Here is a 6,000-nt window from a genome sequence, read left to right as displayed (position 1 = left end):
AAGAAAAATGCAACAATGAATGAATGGAAAGCCAAAAGTCTCTGTAAACGTTCATTAAAATTAATTTAAAAATGTGTATAAATAAAGAAATGTATTACAAGAATATTAGGGAATATTACTTCTGAACAAGTTATTGAGAGGTGGGGAAGTTGGCCTTCCCCCATTCTTTGGTCTAACTCATCCCAGAACAGAAAATTAACAATAAAAACACCGCCCACAGCCAGCACCTTTGCCATCCTGAGGTCTTCGTCTTCTTTTTCACTCTTTGAATCACAAGCAGTGGTCACAGCACTGAGGCCCTGAGCCGTGGATGGGGACAGTCCCCAGCTACCTGTGGTCTGGTCACAGGCTAGCAAGGACCATAAGACCCAGGGTCTAGGCTCAGGTGTTCTCCTGACTGACTCTGGAATACTCTGGAACCCTCTGTGACATGGTCTCAAGGAAAGAAATGGAGTTCAGAGGGCTCTAGAGGGGTCTAAGGTCACTGGAACAAACAAATCCTGCGGGGAAGTTGGGAAGGGGCAGCTGGTCCCCCAGGCCCGCCACTGGACAGTGCTCCAAACACAGGGGTGTCAGGGGCTGTGCTGCTGCAGCTTAAAACCCACATTCCCTCATTACTGCTGTTCTCTCTCCTCCTCAACTTTGGGGCAGCACCGTTACAAGGAGGAGATGAAGGACAGAGGCAGAGACACAGGCTCACCTGGTGCTAGGGTCGTCCTCGCTCCCACCTGCCATGGTCAGCCTGGCCCGCTGGGCCTCGGCTGCTGAGCCGTCTGCTGTCAGTGCTGGGCCTGAGCAGGAAGTACCCGGGACCCGCCCAGAAATTGAGAAGTGAAAGTATTTCCACCATGTGTGCTGCCTGTGAGGGCTGGCCGTGTGTGCCCCTGTCCCCACCCCTCAGCGCAGAGCAGCGCTGGCCGGTCAGGGGAGGACGGGGGCAGCAGGACCCAGGGGTCTCCCCACCGCCCTCAGCACTGGGGTTTTGAGGCCAAGGCTGACTTGCTGTGACCTTGTCCTGCTTTGAGCACAGCAGTAGTTGGATTTTCATCAGTGAGAGCAGGGAAGGGACAGCTGTCCTTTTGGAGCAGTGGTCCTGTGTGGCCTTGGCTTGCAGTCTTCAGCTGATGTTATGGTGACGTCCTCTGAGGATGGGGGTCAGGTGTGTGCACACAGGTAAAGTGTGGTGCTTTCTGTGGGTATATTTTCCGCAGATACACCTCTGAATGAAGTGAAGGGGATAAGAGAGAAGAGATACTGGGGCTGTGACACCCACCATGGACCAGAGCTCAGGCCAGAGCCATGGGGAAGAGACAGGGAGGTGGTGGGGCCTGGAGCCCGAGGCGGTAGCCTGTGGGGAATCCAGGGAGAGTCCTGGACGGACAGGAGGTTGGCAGCAGGGGGTGTGGGGTCAAGGCTGGGATCAGAGCACAGAGCTCTGTGGAGAAGTTGTCCAGCTCAGGGTCACGGGCTCCTGCTTCACACTGAGGCTCAGCGCTTGTCCAGCCTGCAGGGATGGGAGATGTCTTGGCTCCCTCCATGTCTGTCCCTTCCTCCTTTCAAAGGGAGGAGTGACAATCTATCGAGGAGGGATTTCAGAACTCAAATAAGGGCAGGGCGCGTGCACACACACACACACACACACACACACACACACACACACACCCTCCCTCCCTCCCTCCCCAATTGTTTCGGCCTCTGGCCCTGACTTGTCAGTTGCAGGGCTGACAAGACACTAAGCTCACCCTTTTGAGCACAGCTCTCCTCTGCCCCAGTTTCCATGGGACATCATGGCCCCCACAGGAAGTCCACCACAGAGCGTACCCACTCTTACCTGTTCATACCTGTGTCCTGACATAGCCAGTTGAGCCAGGCCACACAGAGCCAGGCGCTGTGTCAATGTGTCTGCTTCTCCTCCTGGTCGGCTAAGGGTCTGCTAAGATCAGCCCCTGGCACAGAGATCAGCTCTCAGCAGGGCTAAGGGCGCTGTCCACAGGGCCAGCATTCAGGGGAGTGGACACCTGGTTCCCTTACTCAGAAGGGAAGGAGACATTCACGATGGGATCAGGCAGAGATTTACGATCAGTCTGCAAGAGGATCAATGTTTTGCAGAATTCTTAGATGTCTGTGGAGGAAGCCACAGCAAAGACACCTAAGTGGCTCAGGCTGGGAAAGGCAGAGGCTCCTGAAACAGTGAACACCTGAAAACTTTGCTGGGCTCACTGGGAATCAGGGGACACCCAGGGCAGGCTGAGGACAGCAGCACCAGGGAACTTGCCTATGGCCACTGAGGCAGCTTCGGCTGGTGGGGGCCTGGGAAACCCAGAGCAGAAGATGCTATAGCTGATGGAGAGAGGGCTCGGGGCTGGAAAGGGACCCATCCCAGTGACCCCTCACAGACTACACTGCTGAGTGCCCAGCCTGGGGCACCCGTGGGGAGAGAAGAGGGTCACTGGAATGGAGTGGGTGTCTGCGACCTGAGAATTCAGAGCAGGAGGCACAGGGAGTAGCAGTCAATTGTCCTGGGAACTCAAGAGCCAGGTGGTATGTTCCTGGAAGGGGACAGAGAAGAGGACGTGCCAGGACTCGGTGGTCCCATGTTTCCTCCTGGAGACATCAACTCCTGCGACAGACTGGTCCTTCTGTTTCTGGGAAAGACTACTCTGGGAGGCTTGGTGAGCAGGAGACAAGATGGCCAGGTGGTGGGCTTGGGGTCACCTTGCCTGCAGAGACTAAACCCACACTTGTTGGCTGCTGCAAGGGCCACACCCCCTCTAGTGGTTAGGGCTGCAACTACAGTCCCCAAAGACCTGGACTCTGTTTTCAGGGAAACCGAAACCTAAAGCCTTTCCTTTCCTCTCAAGCTCAGAACTAGTGGGGAAGTACCCTGGCTCCTTTCTAGACGGAAGTGACCCGACCGGAGGACTGGGTCCTGAGATAACTGATACTCAGCTGTTCCTGAGCACATGGCCATTCTTACTCTGGCGTGGCCTCTTTCATCCTTCTCAGAGCCCCCCTGTTTCCCAAGCACCTGAGAGCCAGCCTGCTAGCCTGCTTTTTCAGGCCCCAGGGGTCATCTGCTTTCTGTCCCCACACAGGAAGAAGCCCTAAGCTGACCTGTCTTGGGCCCAAGGCTACCGAAGCAGTAGATAAGTCAGGCAGACACGGGGTGGGGGGATTCGCTCCATCACAAAGCATTAACAAGCTGCAAAGTGGGGGCAGTGGGGACTGCCCAGACTTCAGGAAGTCCCCACTCCGCAATGTCCTGGGCTTGGTCATCACCTTCTTTACCACTGGGGTTCTCTGACACCACAGACTTGCAAACAAAGTCTCCAAGTTCAAGAGCTTATGCAGCCACCTTCACCAGGAATCCATGCCTCCAGCTTTCCTGTCTCCACCCTGCTCCCACTTCCCTGGGGATGGAGCTAGGGCGGAAACAGAACCCGGCTGGGTGCAAGCCAGAGTTTAACCCGTTGTAAACACAGCAGACACATCTGGACGCGAGGACACAGATGCTGAAGCCATGCGAGGTGGCCTGAGGAGTCCCCTCCTGTCTACACTCAGGAGCAGGAGGGCTGCCCCTTCCCCAGCCTCCCTGCTGTCGATGACCAGAGGCGGCAAGGGAGCCTCAGACTGAGAGGTATCTTGAGAAGCAGCAGTTGAGGGTGGCTAGAGGCCCAGGTCCTCTGGCAGCTCCAGGACACGGCCTTACACCTGTACCTCCTTCAAAGCCAGGGGCCCAGTGTCCCAGGAAACACCTCCTAAAGGGCCTAGTCAAACTAACAGGTCTTACTCCCTTGCCCTTGGCTGTCTAGTGGCGGAGGTGGCCCCTTTCCTTTCTGATGACCAACTCAGTCTTTATCTCCAGGTTCTGCACCCTCCTGAAGGCGTGAAACTGTGCCTCCTTCAGTTACAGGGCCCTGGGCGAGCTGGCCTCGCTGTCCAGGCTCCTCCGCCCGTCTCCTGACAGCACACTTCCCAGGTGAACTTCCTCCTCCTTGTACTGCACGAGCAGTGTCGGTTGATAAAATGCCACTTTTGCAAACCAAGCCAGATATATGGGAGGTTGATCCTGAGTGTGGTACCTGGGGTGTGGACACAGGTGGATAGCAACTATCCCGTGGCTCCTCCCTAACCACTTGGCCGAGTTGCTCCCCAAGCTCAATCCGTGGGCTGAGTCCAGGCCTGTTGTGCCGTCTGTGTACTTCTCTCATCAGTGCATTCTGTTGTCTGAACCTAATAGATCTGGTCCCTCTTGCTGGACAGAGATCTGACTGTGTGCTGATTTGAGAAACTTCATGCATTCACTGCTCGCAGGGCCAAGCCCTGTCTAGGGGGACATGTCAACTCTTCAACCTGCTTGATTAATGCACAAGGTCAGATGCTCTCCTTTCAAGCCAAGGTGGCAGAGTGAGCTGTACACTCCTAGTATCTCCACCCTCCCAGTAAGACAGCGGGCCAGTCGCTTGCACAGGGACACACACCCAGGGAGTGAGGGCATGGGGGCCCACTTACAAGGGTGAATGTCACATGCTCTTCAATGCATGCTGGTGCTGCTGCCCAGTTCAAGTCAGTATCACTGGACACCAAAAACAACAGGAACGCAAACTGCAGTGAGGCTCCATGGGAAATCACAGGAATGACGGAGCTCAATACTTGTAGATATTTAACAATGCCCCAAATGTATTAATTGGAAACTTACAGGGTATTTTGTTAATCAAAATCGTATACACACACACCCCCTAAAAACCTAGAACTTCTTTACCTGTCAACCATGGTGAGTCACCCCGTACTTCTTCCCGGTGATCGGAGGTACAAGGAGGTACTCATCTGGGAAGCAACAATGCTGACCTGCCTCAGACCAGTGCATTATCATATTAAAGCTTGACCCGGATGGCGAGATTTAATGCAATTGCAGATTCATCTCCCTGTCTGCAGTGTATGTAACTTACCAATGCGTTCAGAAATCAGGACATTTCTTAACACTGGGATGATGAACGTGTATTGTAGATGAACATATATGTAGGTGCCCTCGAGTCCATGGTGCCCAACGCCATGGGGCCGAGTAAAATGATCCCAAGGGGTTTTCTAGGCTGTAATCTTTACAGGTACAGGCTGCACACTGCTCTCCTGGGGAGTTCAGCCCAGCATTAGTCCCCACTTCCCTGGCACAATGTACTTCCCGTTCGTTTGAGGTCCGGGTCCCCCTCAGTCAAGCAAAATGGCCAGGGGAGCATATGGCAAGGTCGAAGGTGATGCTTCTGTAAATTTTGGAAATCTGGAGGTCTGAGTTACGGGGTCCTGTTCTCTCAACATCTGGGTCTAATTCTGGCATAAGAGATGACCCTAACCTTAGAATTAGTCTTCTCTGAAGGTCTGTCATTTTAAAAATTAGGACCCCGGCCTTCTAGCTGTGATGATAGGAGTGTTTTTAAAAGTACAACCTGGAAGCCTCTGGGAGCTGCTTTTAATCAAGCTAAACGTGTCATCCACACTTTCTAACATCAGAGTTCCTCACCACTGGAACACAAATCCGCAGTTCCTATGGCTGGCTATTCACCCACTCACTTTGCCTGAGTTGGACCTGGCTCATGGCTGACCGTCCAGTGAGTTTCCGAGGCTGCAAACAGCACCAGAGATTGCTTACCATTCTCCCTCGGAGCCACTCGTGGATTTGAACTGTCAGAGAGGCAAGGCTTTGGCGTCAGCAACACCCTGAAGCCTATGCCACAGTTAGTCTTCCTCTTAGTTCTAAAATCTCGGCTTTCGCACCAGCTAGTCCAGCCCATCAGTTCACACTGTGACATTTACGCTGTGACAGCGCTCCAGGGACTATCACCACTCCCCACTACCACCTCCTTTGCCCCTCAGTGGAGAAGCGTGCATCTAGGACGTTGGGAAACGTCTCTCTTGGGTTAGGTCCCATAATAGCAGAGCATGTGATGATCTTTCCTCCCTCCACTTATTTGTCTTTTATACTGATTTGCACACAAAATTCATACC

The 6,000-nt window shown here is 53.7% G+C and overlaps 1 pseudogene; it reads left to right on the top strand.

Annotated features, from left to right (window-relative positions):
• Window positions 1-3,964, top strand: part of LOC102849231 — an 18,184-nt pseudogene extending 14,220 nt beyond the window's left edge.
• Window positions 3,965-6,000: the final 2,036 nt, after the last annotated feature.

The sequence above is a fragment of the Elephantulus edwardii genome, unplaced genomic scaffold (genome assembly GCF_000299155.1).
Source record: "Elephantulus edwardii isolate Elephantulus edwardi_28Jun2011 unplaced genomic scaffold, EleEdw1.0 scaffold00087, whole genome shotgun sequence".
Taxonomy (NCBI): domain Eukaryota; kingdom Metazoa; phylum Chordata; class Mammalia; order Macroscelidea; family Macroscelididae; genus Elephantulus; species Elephantulus edwardii.
The sequence above is the reverse complement of the archived record's forward strand: the minus strand, read 5'-3'. Positions and strand labels throughout refer to the sequence as shown.